Source organism: Notechis scutatus, chromosome 1 (assembly GCF_049901735.1).
Source record: "Notechis scutatus isolate UNSWTSFEM ecotype Mainland chromosome 1, rNotScu1.2, whole genome shotgun sequence".
Classification (NCBI taxonomy): domain Eukaryota; kingdom Metazoa; phylum Chordata; class Lepidosauria; order Squamata; family Elapidae; genus Notechis; species Notechis scutatus.
The window spans coordinates 35450112-35472144 of record NC_142009.1 but is presented as its reverse complement, the minus strand read 5'-3'; the positions used below and the strand labels follow the sequence as shown (position 1 = coordinate 35472144).

The 22033-nt window shown below is 37.5% G+C and overlaps 1 long non-coding RNA gene across 1 annotated transcript in view; it reads left to right on the top strand.

The window, feature by feature from the left end:
* Positions 1-4913: 4913 nt before the first annotated feature.
* The window catches only part of LOC148132745 (uncharacterized), a 110320-nt gene continuing 93200 nt past the window's right edge, over positions 4914-22033 (top strand). The window contains exons 1-2 of the long non-coding RNA XR_015748733.1: positions 4914-4988; positions 5154-5231. This is a non-coding gene — a long non-coding RNA (uncharacterized LOC148132745). The remainder of the gene's footprint in view (positions 4989-5153; positions 5232-22033) is intronic.

The following is a 22033-nucleotide window of genomic DNA, read 5'->3' as shown; positions in this document are numbered from 1 at the left end:
CCCCTCCAAGCAGCACATTAGATACGTCTGTGGTATCCCGAGTATTTTAACAAATTGCTCGAGAGATTCTTCTTAAATGATAAAAATAACTCTTCATGTGTACGTGCTCTTTCATGCATCTTCAGAATTACTCGTCTACGATGAATGGATTTAATTGTTCTCTCTGACAGTTCATGGGTTTCAGTGGAACTGCACTGCTGTTTGCAATGGCTCATTATTATTGGCCTGTTGATATAGGTTCTCCTTTTACTACGTTATTATCCATACTCCTCTTCCACTGACTGTATGCTCTTTTATTCTATGTCACTGAAAGCAAGAAATAATCTGGTAAATAAAATAAATAAACCAGATACATGTAACGGTGGGATCTTAGCCTCCTGTAAAATGAAAATTTTTCTCCTAGAATGAATGGAGGTGTCTAAATCTGCGGGGGGAGGGAGGCTTGTCAGTATGTCAGCTGCTTATCAGAATTCCATCTGGACAGAGTTCAGTCAGGTCCATAGAAAAGAACTGTGTCCTGTAGTTCAACTCCCTGAGCTCCAGAGAGGGAGGAAAATCACTTATCTAGCTTTTTAAAGATTGGAAAAATATACTGTTCTGCCCAAAAGATCAGATAAGCTAGAAGCCAGGTGGATTATACACAGAGGATTGGAGAATAATATTTTAAAATGGTTTTTAAACAGTTCACTCTTCTACATTGCTTGAGGAATTTAAAATTTGATTATGCTTCAAAATCCCAGCCAATTTCATATAAGCTACATTACATGGTAGCCTCTTTCAGCATCTCTTGAGATGATTTCTGGATATATATTCCCAGTTGGAAGCTATTTTGAAAAAAAGAACACACGATAGAACCTTTTCCATTTGCCTTTAAGCATAGTACAACAGATCATCCTCTTTTTTTATAGCAAAAAAACATTGCCAGCATCTGATTCCAGGGGTGGGATTCTACCAGTTCGGACTGGTTCTATAGAACTGGTTGTTATGATTCTGCCCAGTTTGGAGAACTGGCAAATCACACCATTGGCTGGCCCCACCTCGCCCTATCCCGCCCCACCCACCCACTCACTCCTTACCTGGCATGCGCGCCATCTAACTTGCCTGCTAAGCTATTTTTCCTTTTTTCCCCCGACTATCAGCTGTTCTGCTGTGCCAGGCAATTTAGATTCACTAGAAAGCAGGAAATCATTGGATTTCTTGCTTTCTAGCTAATCTACAAGCAGAGCTGAACCTTCCTTAGGATGGAAGCTTCTGTTTTTGAGTGCAGACTCAGGTAGCAGATTGCAGAAAGATAGATCTCTGAGCGAACCTGATTCTGTGAGCAACTCAATCTGCCTGCCTGCTTTGCTTGATTTTGGGTAAAAGTTGCTCTTCTTAATAAAAAAATTCAATATTTACACACATGGTGTGTTGTGAGTTAATTTTGTGAGTTTGCTTGCAAGCAAATTTTATGACTTTGCTTGCAAGCAAATTTTATGTGACAGACTCAGGTAGCAGATTGCAGAAAAGGTAGATCTCTGAGTAAACCTGTGATTCTGCGAGCAACTCAATCCGCCTGCCTGCTTTGCCTGATTTTAGGTAAAAGTTGCTCTTTTTTTAATAAAAAAGTCAATATTTACATAAATATTTATAATGTTTACATAAAAAGCCATGCCCATCCAATCACATGACCACCAAGCCACACCCACAAATTAGGCCATGCTCACAGAACCGGTTGTTAATAAATTTGAATCCCACCCCTGGTTAGGATCATCCCAGACCCAGCACCTTTGGGGTATTTAGTTTAACTTTGTGCAGGCATGCTCCCATTACTTTGGCCTCCAGGACTACCCTTATTTGGGCTGTGAGAGAGTTGAGATCTTTCAAACTGAGATCTCCCCATTATCCACCAGTGTGTGAGTCAATATCCACCTTGGAAGTCTAAATCAACCTGAGTATAATTGACCAGTGTTGGTGAGTGGTATTATAAAAGACACAGTCTGCTATCTCTCTGCTGCTTCCAGGTGCAACCTCATCATAGTTGTCAGCTGATAGCTGTTTGGCTTTAAAATATGGGCTCATCACTCATGCATATATATTTGGCCTGGGTGCTAGCAGTGATGATATTCTGCAGCAAGCATGATACTAGTGAAGAGAAAATGAGAGAAGGGGAAAGTTGGCCTTCTCCTTCATGCACTTTGCTTCTGTGAAAGCAGCAGCAGCAGCAGCAGCATGAAGGCAGTAACTCTATCGACCTTGTTCCTGAGGTGGGTGAGGATAATGATGTGAGCACTGTGATTTTGAAAATTATCTTTAGAATTATCTTTCAAATTCTGAACCTTAATTCTAATCCTGAACTCTTCCACCTAGACTGGCCCAAGAAAAGAGTATAAGAAGTCTTCCAGTTCCAGGTAAGAATGCTTAATCCTAGCTTAATCCAGCTTTAACCATAACAACACAAGAGCACACAACAGATACAAACTCAAAGTAAACCGCACCAAACTTGATTGCAGGAAATACGACTTCAGCAATAGAGTGGTCAACGTCTGGAATACTCTACCCGACTCTGTAGTCTCTTCCCCAAACCCCAAAACTTTAACCTTAGACTGTCTACTATTGACCTCACCCCTTTCCTAAGAGGTCTGTAGGGGCGTGCATAAGCGCACCAACGTGCCTACCGTCCCTGTCCTATTGTTTCTCTTATTCTTTTATTTTTCTTATATGTACCCATTTCATATATTCACAACTATGTATACACTTGTACTTATTATCTTGTAAACAATTGACAAATCAAATAAAATAAAATAAAAAAATAAAAAAAATAAATAAAATTAATCCTCAGGTCTACTTCCTGGTTTGCCTTCCAACTTTTGACTTTGTCTCTTGGCACTTCTTTTCTAGCTCACCTAAAACTGATGCCCATTGTCCATTGATCTGATACCATATTAAACTCATCCATCCAAGATATCTGGTTGAATAACTGAAAGGAAATTATGTGAACACAAAGCTAGATTCATATATTCTATGTAAAGGCATAGGCATGATTGGTTTGGTTTTGGTTTCAAAGGAGCTTATCATGGTAAAAAACAACAACCAAGGTTATTACTAGGTTTATGTTTGAACCATATCACTCTGGCCTGCTCAACAAATCATGATTTAATCAAGCTGTTCAGAATTAAGACAATCTACTGTAGCAACCTGAGGTAAGAATTTACACCATAGTTTTTTTAAGCTTAACTATATCTTTTCCAGCTTAACTATATCTTTTGCTTTTGAATTTTTTTTATTTTGTTTTCCATATCTGCATTTGGGAAAAGATGCCAACTGCTAAGTTAGAGCTGGGGAAATCCCAGTTCAAGTCTTCACTCAGCAGTGAAGATTACTAAATGACTTTGGGACAGTCACGCTCTCAAACTTTTACAGGACTTATGATAAAATTGGAGACAATGTATATACTCTGTTTTTATATGCCTCTTTTCAATCTTTGTGCTTTTGAGATAAAAATGTGGTTGCTTCCCTTTGTTTGAAAGGGATGATTGGTAAATTTCCATATAGTTATCATTTTTCTCTCTCTAACATATAGCTTATTATATCCTATTTCTGCATCATTTTGCAATTCTATTAAATTGACATACAATGTTTTATTCATAATGTGAATATTTGTTACAGATATATTTTATTCATTTTTGTATGAATTTCCCCTTTCCAATATATTTTCATATATAGTTTTTGAGTTCTGCATATGAAATCAAGTAATGTATGCAGATACTGTATATATGATTTGTTCCATTGGCAATGAATTAGAAGCATGACTAGACCCAATATGCACATGTGTTGATGCACTTTCAGGTCATAATTGGGCTATCACCATGATCATGTGAACCATGATCTCCCTACAGTTGGCCTATCACCATGATCATGTGAACCATGATCTCCCTACAGTTTTGGTTAATGTCACATAAAATCTATGCCATGGGAGAAATATAGTCACATTTTCATTAATAGATAATTTTTTTATTTTCAAAAAGGCATGTCTCACTTTCAATTAAGAATGAATTTTGTTTTAAGGAATTTGTACAAAGGACAACATTCTTTGGCCATTGAAATATTATTTCAAGGGTCAGTGACAACTGCTACAAAGAATGGCTTGTAACTGGAATTGTGATTTGCTTAGTTTTGGTTTCCACCTGTTGCACTCGCAAAGCCTTTGATTTAAGTATTAGTTTTAATGCACACTGGAGGTCATGTATGCCTCTCGGGCCTCATCCAAGGTCCCTGAAATCAAGTTGCATTAATTAGTGTATGTTACTAGGCTTTGGGTGAAGTTCATAAATATTCAAGGTCATGTTTGCACGAAACACACAGGCATAGGAGTGCTAAGAATGGAAACTGCCTACTAGGGAATATCAAACTGGAGACATTAACTGCTTTAAAAATTGAAGGGGAAGAAGATTTCTCAAATATTTCAGTATACTGCGTGTACAGAATGGCACTTTTACTCTAATTATGAAAGATACTTTTTTTAAGCATTAGCACAGAGCAAGTAGGATAAACGGTTACTATTGCACGTTATGGTTCCTGCTATAACAAGCTTTCATGATCACATTAAAACTGGGAAGACTTCAGCTGAAATAATAAACAAGCAAATGAATCTGGCAGGAAGTAGTGGCGATAATTTAAAAATGACATAATTAGATCTGAGTATGAAAGCACAGGAAAAAAGATTATCTCCCACTTTCCACACTTTTAATGGCAGAAGTTAATTGCCCAATAGATACCACCTGATTATTTTAAAAATAATTCAATGGTACGAATGTATTTATTTGCCCGGCAACAATATTTTGCGTAGGTCATTTTGACTGCAGTAAATAATGCTGCATAAATGATGTGAACAAAAGGCTGCTTGGTCACATGTTTTGGCAGCTGTCTTCATGGTGAAGTTATCCTAGAGAACTTGGCTGGAGATTTATTGATTGCATTGCATTAGCAAAGGACTAATTTGGCATTAGGTAATGATTGCGATTTTTTTTCAGAATCATAATTAAAGAGCAGCAATTCTAATCAATGTGTTTTGGAGCTTTAATGAGAAGAATCCTGTTTGTAATGGTTTGAGGAATGAGAAAAAGGAATCTCTGGATCTTGGTAATTCTGTGTGTTTTTTGATTTGTGTGCAGGAATAAGATTTATAACAACCAAGTAAGGAAGGATTGAGATCTCAAGAGAACATCATGAAGAAATTAACCCCACCTGTGGTATGTAACAATGAGATTTTATAATGTAAATACCAAACCATGTGACTCAGAGAGCCAAAGTATTTCCTACTTCTGGCTAGCTTCTTTCTGGACTTCATCCAAGATGGATCCTGGCTTGCCTGCAACAACCAGCTTTTTTTTTATTATCAAAGTCAAATAATAACTGCCTCCAAGACATTGGAATCTTTACCTAACTTCTTCCCTCTTTAGATACTTTGCCAAGCTTCAAACTGAAGAAAAAAAAGGGGGTGGGGGCAAGGATGGGGAGAGAGTTGCAAGCCTGCTGGCGCCAACAATGTCTGTTCCTCTGTATTTGCACACTGTCTCTGGCTACAGGTTCATGGAACAGCCAGTGTTTGTCATTCAGGGAGCAGCTGCTGCCCTGAGCAAGGAAGGAAGCTCCAGTCTTGGACTTTGAAGCAGTTTTGTTCCCTTACAACTCAGGAAAAGAAGGGCTCTTTCAGCCTGGAACAGGGTTTCAGACTTGATCTCTAGCCAGTCTACTGAGCACAGAGAAGTATTTTAATTCAGATGACTGCATTTTTACACTTGCTGCCTGCTCCAACTTTTCTACTTCCTTAGCCCTCAAGGTGAAAAAGTCAAGAGTGGAAGTACACATTCAGAATAATTGGCCTTCATCCTTGCTACAAATTATATAGAACATAGAACAATGCAGTTGGAAGGGATCTGGGAGGTCCCCAGAGTCCAACAGGTAGTGTCCAAGATGGGATGCATCCCCAGTTGCATCTAAATAGTGGCCCAAACACACCATGGTGACATTTTTATTCTGCAGTATCCCTAGCATGCTCTTTATATTGTTTCTCATCCACAGCCAGTGCATAAGAAAGGTTAAATCATCATTAGCAGTGCCAGTATTAAGTGTTTCCCTCTTATTCTGACATAATCTGTTGAGTTCGGTCACCTATTACTTGAAACTGAAGTTAAGTACAGGTAGTCCTCGACTTGCAACAGTTCATTTAATGACCATTCAGAGTTATAATGGCACTGAAAAAAGTGACTTATGACTATTTTGAACACTTAAGACCTTTCAGCATCCTCATGCTCATGTGTTCCAAATTCAAATGCTTAGCAACTGGCTCATATTTGTGATGATTATAGTATCCTGGGGTCAAGTGATCACCTTTTGTGACCAAGCAGAGTCAATGGGGAAGCTAGATTCATTTAACAATTGTGTTGCTAATTTAACTGCAGTGATTCACTTAATAATTGTGGCAAGAAAGGGCATAAAATGGGGCAAAACTCATTTAACAAATACCTCACTTAGCAACTGAAATGTTGGACTCAATTGTGGTCATAGGTTTTTTGGATTGAAGCTTCCTTATTGTTTGGGGCAATTTGTTTTTTCTGGTTTTGGGAGTTCTAAATGGTACATATAGTTTGATGACTCTTTTGACTTCAAGTAAAAATATGTTGTAATGGTCTTCTACAGTATTGCATCCAGAGAGTAGAAATTGCCAATCAAGGGATGAGAGATCATTGTTTATAAGATCATAGTTGCCTTTTTTGAAGTTATAATTGGGGATTCCATCATTGTGATTATTTTTGTGTGGACGTATGTTGAGACAAAAGTAAATCATGTTGTGGTCACTGTTGAGGTAATTCCCCGTTAGGAGAATGAGCGCACACAGGGAGACGTAGTGAGAGTGGTGAAGAATAACACACAAACAGCACATAGCTACACTGTATATAGGTTTTTACTTCCAATAAACATTTAAGCAAAGTCCAAACAAGCAGTCCAAGTCATTCACAGTTAAAGCAGTCAGTTTTCAGTCCAGGGATAATCCAATAACAAAGTCCAGTACCAAAAACAGTTCAGTAACAGACTTACATCAAATCCAAGAGGAACTATGATCAGTAACACTCAATAGGAACAGCAACATTCTCCAGAACAACAGAACAGAACAGGAACTGACTAAACAACCCAGGTTTCTGGCTCCATCTTATGGCTGTTTGAGGAACCACACCCAATTACCATTTTAGCATTCCCTTAAAGAGACAGTATTAAAATGTCTCTCCTGGTTTATATGTTTTCCAACCCAACTAACTGTTAGGTGACTTACATTCCTAACAGTCACTGTTGGAAAAGGGTTCTTTAATTTGTATTCCGTAAATTGAATTCAAACTATTGCAAGCGATTGGAAACAGAGACAATAGAGGCAAGGAACAGCTGTGGGAGCAGCTAATTTAATTCTGATATGATTTTTCTACCAATTCAGAGATTGGAATTAAGGGTTAGAAATCAAGACAAAAGCATCAATTCTCTCCCTTCAGATATTCATTGGACCAGAGAGAAAATGATTTCCATGCCTTTTTATCTTGGCTTAAATAAATCAAGATATATAATCTTTCACCCATGTCCTACTGTGCTTCCTCATTGTGATCATGGTGGATACTTCTGGGAGGGATGAGTGAAGAATGTCAGGAGTGCAAGCCAAGATTATATATTCCCAGCATGTCATCGCAGCTGCCCAGCTAAAGCAAGCAAGCATCTATATTGAGCAGTAGTAATATAGGAAGATGTCAGAGGCAGATTATCACTTTAATGACTTTAAAGTGATTTAAAGTCTTTAATAGCAAGGACATACATTCATAGTAAGGCATTCCCATATTTTTACCAAAAAACCCCCACATTGATTAAAAAAACCCACCTACATTGTCAATATAGTGATGGATGATGGGCTGAGAGAGAGTGATTGCCCAAAGTCACCCAGCCATCATTCATGCCTAAGGCAGGACTAGAACTTGCAGTCCTTTGGTTTCTAGGCCAGCACATTAACAGATAACAGAAAATCAGAGTTGGAAGGGACTAGTAGTCCAACATCAAATATGGCAAACCACAGAAGAAAAATCAGTCAAGATTCTAAGTAAGCTATGTCAGCAAATCTGGAGAATGACAGAGTGGCCAACTTAACAATGTATGGCAAATACTATATGATATCCTTAATTTCACATGCTAGCAAAATAATGCTTAGGATCATCTAACGCAGATTAGAGTTCTACATGGAAAAAAGAGATGCCAGATGCTCAAGTTGGATTTAGAAAAGGCCAAGGAACACATGACATAATTGCTTATGCATGCTGGATAATTGAAAAAGCTGAAGAATACCAAAAAGAGATTAGTATGTGCTTCATCAATTATAGAAACATATTTGATTATGTAGATTACATCAAACTGTGGAATGTGGTCAGAAAATGAGAATCACGGAACATCTTATTGTCCCCATGAAAACTTATATACAGGTTAGGAAGACGTTGTACAAACAGAACATGTTGAAACATACTGGCTCCAGGTTGGCAAAGGGATGTTACAAGGCTGAAAATTCTCCCCTTATTTATTCAACCTGCATGTGAAATGTATGGATGGATAGATATCTGGATTGGAAGAAAATGAACATGGTTTTAAAACTAGAAGAGGAAATACCAATAATTTGTACTATGATGATGACACAGCCCTGATGCCTCAAAATGAAAAGGATCTGCAAGCCCTAAAAACAGGGGTGGGATTCTACCAGTTTGGACCAGTTCGGGTGAACCAGTAGTTCTGGTGATCATTTGGCCCTGCCCACCTGCCCTGCCCTTTTCCTGTGCTTTATTTTCTTGTTTTTGAGCACAGCTGATTCACATGGCATAGAGGTTTGCTGCGCATCAGCTGTTTTACTCAATGAGGCTGCAGCAGAAGGTAAGTATTATAGCTAAAAAAGGTCTTTTCTAAATGCTGGGCATGCGCTGAACCAGTTGTTACACTGGTTGAATTGCACCCCTGCCTAAAATTCAAAGAACACAGGAAAAAATGTTCACAACCTTGAGTTATTTTTAAAAATAGCGAAGGTGGGATATAAACAAATAAATAAAAACTAAAATTAAATATAAAGAAGATTAAATTAAGGACAACAAATAGAACAACATGCCTTAGAACTGAAATTAAGATATTGAAGTGATGGATACTCTTTTAGGAACAACCATCAATAGTAAAGGAACAAGCAATCAAGAAATATGCTGCGGCTTAACACTCAGTAGAACATCTATGAAGATCTTGGAAAAGTTATTCAAATGCCATAATATGTTTATACTTACAAAGCTCAGAATCATGCAAGCCATGGAAGTGTGGCAGTCGGTGGCTTAATGACACTGGAGATGGTCTCTGCTCCAATGGTTTGAGCCCTAGCACTCTGTTGCAGAGTGAGCTTCTATAACTTGCCTCAGCTTGTGCCCATCTAGCAGTTTAAAAGCATGTTCTATGCAAGCAGATAAATGGGTACCAGTTTGGTGGAGCGACGAGCTGGTACTCCATGAAGGCAGTCAGATTCTTGCAAGCTCTAAACCTTCCCAGTTGCGACGCCCATTTGTAAGGAAGCTCTGGTGAAGAGAGAGGAACCTTGGATGCTGCTGCAGAAAGATCCATTCAACTTTCTGGTAAAAAAAGGCTATCTCCCCCTCCTATGGTGCACCTTGGGAAGCCCGCAACATGTCACACAACACAGTTAGTAAATTGGCAGCAAAACTACTATTCTGTATTAGCATTAAGTCTCCCGCTAATGTAACTATGTCATAGCTAATAATAATGCAAGCCATGGTGTTTCTTGTGACTTCTATGGAAGTGAAAATTAGATTTTAATGAGGCAGGATAGGAAAAGTATTGATGCTTTCAAATTTGGTGTTGGAGTGGATTACTGAGAATACCATGGACAGCCAAGAAAATAAACTGATGGATCATCAAACATCTCAATCCAGAGTTTTCACTTTTGGCACAAACGACAGGGCTCAAATTACCCTATTTTGGACACATTATACAAAGACCCAGATTTCTGGGAAAGGCTCTAATACTGGGAAAGGAGGAAGGAAAGAGAAAAAAAAGAGGACAACCAGCTGCCAGCTGGATGGACTCAGTTACAGAGGTGATGATCACACAATTGGGAGACATGAAAGAACAGGGATAAATCATCTTGGGGAACAACTGTGTGGCCACTAGGACTTAAAAATGACTTGATACTGCACAATCAATTAAATATTAGTCTTTTTAATGAAAATGTTAATAAATGAAAATATTACCCGCACACTAAATTGCAATGCTTGAAGAGAACAAGTCTGTTTTCCTGCCTGTTACTGTGTAGCCCATTTAACAAACTGGAAGCCATGTCTACTCTATCAAGGGCTGTTTCTAGGCCAGGGAGTCAAAAAGACAGTGGTTTTTTTTTGTGTGCAGCAGCAGTGACAAAACCCATTATCCTCATTTGCTTCTGAAGGGTGATTCCTTCATAACTCTTGCCTCAATTGACCAATTAGTTCCTCTACAGCTGCTTGGTAACCTAGGAGATCTGGAAGTCATATTTCTAGATAAAGAGGTTATTTAATTAGTTCTGTTTCTCTTTAGTGTTGCGAAAATATAATTTCTCACAGAAATTAAGGATTTGGTCGCTGGAAATTTATTGTGACCAGAATGGGAATACTAATTAGCATTTGTTTGTTTGGGGGTACTTTTATTTAGGCTGTAAAAAAAAAGCTGCAATAAATCTGGTGATTTTTTCAAGAGAAAGGAAAGAATTAGTTACACAATGGCTGTTTTCATGTTTAATTCTGGTTGCTCAATTAACCTGTTTGTAATAAACCAAAAGGGTTAGGGCAACATATACCAATCTAAAACAGAGAGTTTTCTAGCTCTCTGTTCTTTGCATTGTATGTTAGTGTGAAATTTCTGTATAGCAGTGATTTTGGGAGTCAGAAATCCCCAGCCACACATGTTAAAGTTGCCAAATTCAACACACATGGTTCTAGAGAATATTTGCTTTAAATATACAGCAAACCCCAGATTCCCTCCTTGGGGTAGTAAGTTTCTCGCTCTCTTTGGGACTCTGCTGTATCCTGATAAAGTAGACAATAAAAGCTCATTGGATCAGAGTCCTGGTAGTATATGGCATGTTGAAAGAGCAAACACAAATCCAGTGCTGGGATTCAAAAAAATTTACTACTGTTTCTGTGGGTATGACTTGGTGGGCATGGCTTGGTGGGTGTGGCAGGGGTGGGATTCAACCGATGTTACTACCGGTTCGCTGTAAAAAAATTTCTCTTGGGATTCAAAAAGCATAGTTAATTTAAGATTCAGTGTGCTATAACAACTCAGCCAATTTTGTTAATTCAGTTAACAGTGATTTAATTAACCATGAATTAATAAGTTCCATGAACACTACTTTGAAACCTTAATCTTTGGGAAGTTAAATTTAACTTTTACCCAATTTGGGCAATGTCCAATTGTAGATTGTGCTTTACCCAGCATTATATCTGACTCCAATCATCTTCAGCTGTTTTCCCTTGTTTGTCTTTTTCCATGGGCAAGGAGCCCTCATAGGAAAAATGTTCTCCACTCCTGCCATAGATAACAACATTCCTTATCAACCAGAATTTTCCTCTTAGCTTAAGGTTATAGCAATAGCAATAGTATTTAGATTTATATACTGCTTCATAGTGCTTTACAGCCCTCTCTAAGCAGTTTACAGAATCAGCATATGGGTCCTCATTTTATTCACCTGGGAAGGATGGAAGGCTGAGTCAACCTTGAGCCTGGTGAGATTCAGACTGCCAAATTGCAGTGAGCCAGCAGTCAGCAGAAATAGCCTGCAATACTGCATTCTAACCACTGCGCCACTGCAGCTCTTACGCTTTCTTTCCAATATTATAACTGTGAAGTTAATATCATACAGGACACAAATTTATGAGATATAACACGGAGAGTCCAGCTAAAATGATTATATTTCATTGTAGACAGCTCTATGAGGTGCCACACCTTGGAAATGATTTTAGAACCTTTGCATAGAGGCTACAATCTTTTAAAGTACCTCATTCTCTTAAGGCAGGGGTCTCCAACCTTGGCAACTTGAAGCCTGGTGGACTTCAACTCCCAGAATTCCCCAGCCAGCAAAGCTGTCTTAAGGTCTTCTGTAGTCACATTATCAGTAATCAAACTTGTGAGATAACACGCTATTTAAGGAAAGTCATTTTTAAAGTGAAGTTTAACTTTTGATGATTTCATAGGGACATTCATGTGGTGTTTTGAATAATTTTGCTATTGCTGCCTCTTCTAGAATGTATTTTTTTGGTCTCAAAATCTAGTCTACAGGCCTGGGAATAACTGGTAGATCTTATCCAAGTATTAATCAGGGTTGAATGTACTTAGCTTTCTGAAGTCACTAACTGGAGTTAAAATCACTAACTAACCCTGGATGAAAGAGGCTCTGTAATGCTTATTCTTGGGAAGTACTAATAACTTCATTTTGCTTGGTCAAAACCTTTGATTTGCTTTTGAACAAATAAACAAATCAGAGCTTAAAGTTAATGTAGAGCCTATAAGCTTGTAATGATAGGTTGTATAAGTAGCAGTGGCTGCTTTGCTTAATTGTAAAAAGTCCTAATCTTACAGAAATGAGCAGTTGGAACATTTATATGGGCTGCAATTGTCCAAGTCCTTGCTGCATACTGTTGCCCGAATGAGGAAAGTTGAAAAGGAAGGAAGACATTAAAGCCTCTCCCATTAACCTAGAGCACAAAATGTCCCCTTTTATCTCCTCCTCGCTTCTTTGAAGAGTTTTTTTTAGTTCACATAGATCAGTAACCCAGCTGGAGAGTTTACTCAGCTGCTTCTGAGGTAATGCCTTTTGTCTGGGTTCCTACAAGGCCTTTTAAACGTTAGGAAAAGTCACTGCACATATTGGATAGTGATGTGTAGAGTACAGGCATCAAATACTGAGGACTTGTCAAGAGATTTATTAAGGTGAATTGTTCTAAAATGCCATGGTATGGCTGGGAGAAATTTCAGGACAGCTCCAAACCCTTCTAGAGGAAAAAGGTAATAATATTGTCTAGTTCTGGCTTATTAATTCAAACATCCAGTCAGAGAGAAGTTTCTTAGTAAAATTTTAGTATTTAGTATTTATTTGATTTGTCAGTCGCTTACAAGATACAGGTATAAGAATAAATATAGTTTTGAATACATGCGATAGATACTTATAAGAAAAATAAAAAAACAATAGGACAGGGACGGTAGGCACGATTGGTGCGCTTATGCTATATATGTTATAAATATATATAAATGTTATAAATATATATGTTATAAATATAACATATATGCATGGAAAAGAGCATAAAAGAGCCCTTTGTGGCATGAGATCAGATTACCTGTGGAACTGTCTTGTCCCAATGACATCAATCTGTCCTGCCCAATCAAGCAAGGAAGGTATGTTGCAGTCATCAGTTAAAAGGTATGTATGTAATCAGTTAAAACATTTCAATTGAATCCAGGAACAGAGCCTTCTTGACCATTGTTCCAGCCCTATGGAACATTTTACTTCCAGAGCCGAGATAGGTGCCCACCCTTCTGGTTTTTAAAAAATATTCAAGACTTGGCTTTGTCAATTGTCATTTTATTTATTTATTTATTTTATTTGGTTTGTCAATTGCTTACAAGATAATAGGTATAAGTAAAAACATAGTTATGAATACATGGATACATATAAGAAAAATAAAAGAAACAACAGGACAGGGACGGTAGGCATGTTGGTGCGCTTATGCATGCCCCCTCTTAGGAAAGGGGTGAGGTCAATAGTAGACAGTCTAAGGTTAAAGTTTTTGGGGTTTGGGGAAGAAACCACAGTCAGGTAGAGTATTCCAGACATTGACCACTCAGTTGTATTTCCTGCAATCAAGTTTGGTGCGACTATTGTTTCCTCTTGTATTGTTATGGCTGAAGCTGAAGTATTCATTGACAGGTAGGATATTTCAATGTATGATTTTATACACTATACTTAGATTGGACCGAAGGCGGCGTAGTTCTAGATTTTCTAGGTCTAGAATTTCAAGTCTGGTGGCATAAGGTATTCTGCAACGAGTAGAGAACTCTTCTTGTGAAATATTTCTGGACATTCTCAACTGTGTTAATATCAGATACGTAATGTGGATTCCAGACTGATGAGCTGTATTTGAATATTGGTCTAGCAAATGTTTTGTATGCTCTAGTTAGTAGTACAATATTACCAGAGAAAAAGCTACGGAAGATTAGGTTAACAACTCTTAATGCCTTTTTGGCTATGTAGTTACAGTGGGCTTTAGCACTTAGATCATAAGAGATGAGTACTCCAAGATCCTTGACAGAGTGATCAACTATTGACTATATTTTATTCAGCCTGTATTTTATTTTCTGATATTTTTTTTTGCCAATATGTAAGACAGAGCATTTATTTGTTGAGATTTGAAGTTGCCATTTGTTTGACCATTCTGATACATAGTCGAGGTCTTTTTGAAGGATAGCAGTATTGTCTGTGGTGTTGAATAGCTTTACATCATCAGCGAAGAGAATGCAGTTGCTCTTAATATGATCACAGAGATCGTTTATGTAGAGTATGAAGAGAATTGGTCCTAGAACACTGCCTTGGGGGACACCACTGTTGACAGGTACAGAATTTGATAGGACGCTCCCTATTTTGACCATTTGTTGTCTGTTTGACAGGAATGCTTCTATCCAGTTATGCAGGTGTCCAGAGATACCATATGATTTTAGTTTTAGGAGTAGTTTGTTGTGTACCACTGAATCAAAGGCTTTACAGAAGTCTATGTAGATTGCGTCTATTGCTTTGCCCTGATCGAGTTGTGTAATCCATATGTTTTTGCAGTGTAAGAGTTGCAGATTACAGGATAGTTTTTTTCTGAAACCAAATTGTTTATTAGAGAGTAGGTTGTTTGTCTCTAAGTGGAAGATAATGGATTGGTTAATAATTGATTCCATGACTTTACAGGTGACACAGCATAAGGAGATTGGTCTGTAATTTTCAACTAGGCTGGGATCTCCCTTTTTGAAGATGGGGATAACCGTGGCTTGTGACCATAGTTTTGGCAAGGAGCTGGTCCTGAAAGATTTTTCAAAGATTATGCTTAGAGGTTCTGCTATGGCAGTGGATAGCTTTTTTAAGAAGTAGGCACATATTCCGTCTGGTCCAATAGATAGAGATGGTTTTAGATTGCGTGGTGCTTTTTCAACATTGTCTTCTGTAAAATAGATATGTATGAGATCATTGTAGTTGTCTGTTCGACTAGGAAATACTGGGTATGATCCATTGCTGTTTACAAATACTGAGCCAAAGAATGTGTTAAAGAGGTTGGCTTTAATGGTGTCATCATTGCAGTCTTTACCATTAGGTCCTTTCAGGGGTGGGATGGATCTTGAGTCTTTTAGTTTGTTGTTTACAAAATTGTAGAAAGCATGGGTGGAATTGGTGTGTAGAAGGTTTTCCACTTGTTTAATGTGATAATTGGTGCATACAATTTCGACTGTGCAAAGAATTGGACATTAGATGCATACCTGTGAGTCATCTTGAGGATACCTAATATAATCCAATAAAAGAAACTTTGTATGGAAGAATTTGTAGAGTTATTCTATCTATCTTTATATTCAGCAAGTGAATCATAAGACAGAATAGTCATGGGGGTCTAAGTGTAATTTGCAAACTCCTAGCCCACGGGACAGATGCGTCACACACTGGCCACACCCACTTCCAGTTTAGTGAAGGGAAAAAACCTCCCAATATGTCACGTGATGCCGCTGTGACGATGTGAGTTGGACATCCCTGGCTTAGAGGGCACTCACACCATTTCTTTAACATTTACATTTCTAACCTCTATTTTTAATGTTTAATTCTTTTTAAATTTTATACCGATGCATGTTTTTTATTGTAAATCACCCAGAGTCACTTACTGTAGATGGTGTAGTAGAAATGTCATAAAAATCAGATTAGTTGGAAAAAAATAGATGAAAACCTTTCAGGCTACAGTAGAGAATGTATGACTCAAATTTTTACTGACTATAAATCCTCTTATTCTTATTAGTTATAGCTAGCTAATACAGGCTATCATATAACAATCCCTAGTAGCCATGAATTTTCCATCTCTACTGTATAACAAGTCAGTGGAAGCGTCTGATTCCTTTCCATACTCCAAAGAACAGTTAGTGCAGCTGAAGATAGAAGGAGACAGATTATAGTTGAAGCAGGGGATGAAAATGCTAAATTGTAGATGTCTGTCTTAGAGTATCATTTATTTAAGATGACCAACAAGTAGCTATAAAATATATCTAGTCCCCGACAATCATTTTTCTGACTTATGCAAGTAAGTTATGATTTGGTAGTGGTTGCTTTTCATGTGGCAAGTATTTAGCAAGAAACAAAATGCATGCAAAATTTATCAAAGGAGGAGAGGCATTTTTGAGGGCCAGCATCCATGAATTATGGCTTTTTATGAGAGCACTTTAACCATTCACATTCCAAGTAGAAACTCTGAGATCCCATGTATCTCTTTGTTACTAAAAAAAAAAAATCCCTGACCAAATTTCTCAAATCTAGTGTCCTCTGGATTCATTGCAGAAATTGTAAACCTCTATATTTCAGGGGTAACAGAATGCAGAATGCTTCATCAGCCTCTGGACAATAATACAGGCTTTATTCCAGTTTACGTCTGTATGCTGTCTCTTTTATTTCTTCTGACAAATAATTTCAGCTGCATCAGCTGCCACACAATTACTTGCATGCCATTGTGCAAGTTGTTGATTTAATTATTATTTTTTTCACAGTTCAGAACAGGACAGGCCTAGCTGGTCTGGAGTTCAGTCACTGGTTAATGTAAGTGGGGGCTTTTTCTCGAAAGATTCTTTTGCAGAATAGATTTTTAGAGTTCCTGGAAAATTGCCTCGTACAAACATCCTCCTTAATGTAGTCGAGGGAGCTCTAGTCAGAAGAAATGAAGGACAAGATTAATGTTGATGGAAATTAGCAACTAAGGCAGACAAAGGAAGTTCTTCATCTCCAGAGGAATACTCCCCTAGTTACTATTTAGTGGAATAGCCAGTTTAGTCATTTTCTTGGACAACTTTCTCCTTTTAATGTTTGCAAGATTTGTTCTGCCCTGTTGTTTCAAGACTGGGAGGAAGCACCCTCCTCCAAATATTTGTGCACACTTTTTGTGTACCATATTGTTTTCAGAAAAAAACTAAGTGGACTTGTAGCCATCAAGACTTTTCGAGCAGTTTTCAATGGGAAATATAGTCTAGTCTTCATCTGGACTTTTCTCTAATACAAATATTTGTCTTTATTTTCCACAGATATTTTTCTTTTTTGTTTTGTTTCAGTGAGGATTTTTTTTTTCTGAGTCCGATTCAGGGTCTGGTTTTTATCTAAAAAAATGGATGTTTTGTGACATGAAGACTCATCTTCCTATTAAATCTGCTTAGCCTCCTGGGATTTGTGATGAGTCCTATTTTTAGGGAGCCAACGGTTGTCAGGGAAAGTCTGCTGATTAGTTGGTCTGCTAAAGTTATGGAAACACTGTGCAAAGGCCATCTCCTGCAGCTTCTGTATAAATCTGCCAAATGTTTGGCTAAGTAATTTCTAAAAAACAGTGTTATAATTAAGCTTTCAAAAGCAAAAACAATTTTTAAAATTATCCAGTTGCACACACATAGGCTGTAAAAAAAAAAAAGACCAGGCATGTATTTTTAGGGACCCATTTTAACAAAAGTTTATTAATGTGGAAAGACTTCACACAGAGATTTCTGTTATTTGCCTGATTATCATAATGCAAATTTTTTGATTTGCTTAAGGGTGTCATTATGCAAATACCCACATGTCATTTGCCGTCATTTATGTCAGTTAAGTAATGATGTCATGAACCCAGACATATATGTGATCAGTTTTATTTATATTTCTCAACCTTGGCAACTTTAAGTTATGTGGCTTTCAACTTTTATGACATCTATAGAAAAAATTAATTCCCAGGTGGTAGGTTTAATTTTATTTAATCTTACAAGCCTATATTATTCCCAGGACCTAAAATGGCAGATTAGTTTAGGGCAGGGGTCTCCAACCTTGGCAACTTTAAGCCTGGAGGACTTCAACTCCCAGAATTCCCCAGTCAGCTTTACTGGCTGGGGAATTCTGGGAGTTGAAGTCCTCCAGGCTTAAAGTTGCCAAGGTTGGAGACCCCTGGTTTAGAGAACCCAGCAGAGATTAATTTGAGAGGCTGACTGGACTGCATGGGTTTTAAGGAAGCAAAGGGCAGAGCCAAATCCAGAAAGGAATGGAATAACAGAGTTGGAACGGATCTTGGAGGTCTTCTAGTCCAAGGCTTAGGCAGGAAACCCTACACCACTTCAGACAAAAATTACGATTTTTTTTTTTTAGGACAGACAAGGATTAGGGTTATTCATTTTTAAAAATTTCAGACATTCTTTTGTACACTGGCTTTGTTATTTTTGTATATAATTGTATCCACAATTTTAAATACAAGAATAAGTCTAATATAAAGTAAAATGAAAGTGAAAAAAAGAAAAGAAAAATGAGAAAACCTGAAGGTGCAAAAAGAGTAAAAGAAAAATAGAAAAGAAAAAAATACACAGAAAGGGGTTCCAGTTTCCTATATAGCAGTTATAAGAACAATTATAAATTGTTTCTCTAAAGTTACATTGTGGGTGTCTTCTTTCTATGTCTATTTAATCATCAAAACCATTAATCATAAGGTTTTTTTCTGCAAAGAGTCCATAAGGGCTTCCAGTCACTACTAAACATAGATATTATCTTTTCTCTGGCCATCTGGCCATTCCTGTGAGTTGTATCATCTTCAACCATTCCTCTGTTGTAGGCATTGCCAACTTGTTTCATCTTTGTGTATAAAATAATCTTGCTACAGTTAGCATGTATAAAAACAAGAAAAAAGTGCCATGCCTTTCCCCCCACTGCTTATCTATCAATCCCAAGAGACAAAGTTGTAGTTCTAGCTAAAAGTTAATCTTTAAAATCCTCTGAATCACTGTATGCACTTGAACCCAAATTTTTCTATAGGTTTTTTTTTTTTTTTGTACACTGACTTTCTGACACCACACAGCAAGCTTGACCAGAATGCTCCTGCCAAGAGTCTGAACTGATTACTTGCAGAAGTCTTTCAAAATCCGTCTAAGGGCTACACAAAATTAAACAGAGGCAGCTGTTTGCTCATAGACTAATAACAAGGCTGCTTCTGGCCTAAGGGGTCTCTTGTTCTGTGGCTCCCCTTCCCATCAGCTGCTCCCTCCCCTGAAACTATGAAATGATATTGATGGAAGAGAATGTGTGATGAGATTCTAACTCAACGTTTGATAATATACTTGGATTACAAATCAGTTTTAAGAAGGTGAGGGTGGACTGACAACAAGCTGAGGGGATTATCAGCCAGAAGAATCTATGGCAGCTCTGCTCCCATTGTAGCAAGATAACGTTACCCAACCCTGAAACCAATAAATATGAGTACTATTACTTTAACATTTTCAATGACAGTCATCATGGCTGAGGAATTCTGGGAAGTGAAGTCCACACACCTGGCTGATAGCCAGATGGGAAGTCTGTGTCAGATATTTCCAAGTATGTAAAGTGTTCTCCTGCTTCCAGTTTATATATGATACACTCAGCCAGACTGCTGATCACCTACCCTAGCCCTGTATCACATTAGGATTTCTTCAGGATAAATTCTTTCTATCCTTCCTATATCACATTACTATAAATGGGGATTAAATCAAGAGCTTTCTTGATTATCCCCTGTTAGGGTTTGAGGATTAACCCCTAGAAGAGTATTGCAGCAGTAGTCAAGCCAGGCAGCCAAAGGAGAGCGGAAGGGCCCCAGAGTATACACACACTGAACACAAACACTGTTTGTAGTTTAAATAGTTTTTAATCCAGTTAGAGTTTAAGCATTGTCATTCAGTCCATTAAGTCATTCACAGTATTTCCATCCAGTAAGACTCACTAGTATAGTTCAAGTTAAGAGTCCTTGCAATATCTTTATCAGCCGATAAAGATATCTTCTCCTCCTCCGGTTTCACTCTCCAGAGAAACAAACGCTGGATATTCAGCAAACAGTAGCAAACAATAACAGTTCAGTCACAGGCACTCACAGTCAGTAATCTCAGTTAGTCGCAGCAGCACACAGTTACAGTTACAGACAGTAACAGCCAGACAGTAGCAGACAGTTTCTAATGCTTCCTTATATTGTAACTTCTAACCGCACCCTTAATCGGCTAATTGCCTGCTGCATTGTGCTTAAAGTGATAAGCACTTAAACCATGATATCTAAGTTTTATATATTTATTCACCCAAACCATATTTGGTATCAATGTTATACCTAACATACTCCCTTTTGGGTGAAATAAATATATAATACCTTACAATCTTATCCCATATTTTTCACAACTCTCCTGGTGCTTACTGGCACCTTGGGCTTTAGTAAAATTATCAGCTAAATTGTCCTCCGACATACAGTACTCTAGCTGAATCATCTTACTTCTTACAGATTGTCTCACGTTTAGGTATCTTAGATCTGTATGCTTGCTCCTTGTTTTTACTCCAATATTTGTGGCCATTTGAATTGCTGCCTGATTATCTTCATGTATAATTATAGGATAATCTACTGTTATACCTATATCAATTAACATTTGTTTATACATTATTAATTCTGTACATAACAATGATAAACAGGAGAATTCTGCCTCCATAGTAGACAAACTTATATGCTGTTGTCTTATTGACTTCCAGCCTATTAATGTATTACCCAGCATTATGGCTGTTCCTGAAGTCGACTTTCTAGTGTCTCTTTCTGATGCAAAGCTAGCATCTGCATAAGCACTCAAAATTAAATCACCCTTTGGTTCTAAATACAATGAATAATTCATTGTCTTTTTAAGATATCTTAATATCCTTTTAGCTGCATTCCAGTGTCTTTCACATGGTGCAGAATTGAATCTAGCCAACTTATTCACACAGTACGATATATCTGGTCTAGACCAATTACTAATATAACTCAAACTACCAATTAAAGATTGATAAATCACCTTATCAAACTCAGGGCTTTGTACATCAGTGTTGCTAAACTCCTGACTCATTGGAGTCTTAGCTGGCTTACAAAGCTCCATCTTGTAATCTTTTGGTAATTTGTTTATCTTATCTTCCTGAGATATCTTAAAACCTTTCCGTGTTTTCTTTATATTCAAACCGAGATACTTCTTTATCTCCCCTAATTGCTTGATCTTTATTCTCTTTTCTAATGATGCTATTATTTTATTTGCTTCATCATTAGTTTCAGTTATCAAAGCAATATCATCTGTGAATAGTAATAATAATGATACTTTCCCATTTGTCTCCCTCTTAAACAGACATGGATCGGCTAAACCAGCTTTAAATCCTATATTGTCTAGTTCCTTTACAATATACTGGTTCCATTCATAGCCTGATTGTTTAAGACCATAGAGACTTTTCTTTAACAACCAACAATCATTATTATCCTTATTTTCACTTTTAATACCAACAGGTTTTTTCATATAAATAATATGTTTTAATGGGGCGTGCAAGTAAGCAGTTTCCACATCTAGATGGTTAACTATATAGTTTTTACCAGCTGCCCACACTAAAGCTGCCCTCAAGGTTGCTGCCTTAAGACTAGGTGCAAACACCTCATCGTAGTCATTAGCATTCTGCCTAAAACCTTGGGCTACTAACCTTGCCTTATGGATTAAATTACCATCTTTATCTGTTTTTACCTTAAATATCCATTTGCAGCCAATGGATTTCTTTCCTACAGGTAATTTTGCATTTTCATACACCTTCATATCTCTTAATGAATTCAGTTCCTTATTCATTGCTGCATACCATTTTTCTTTTTCCTTATTAGGATACTTTTTAATTTCCTCAACAGAATTAGGAACTTGATTAATCTGGCACACTGTGTTA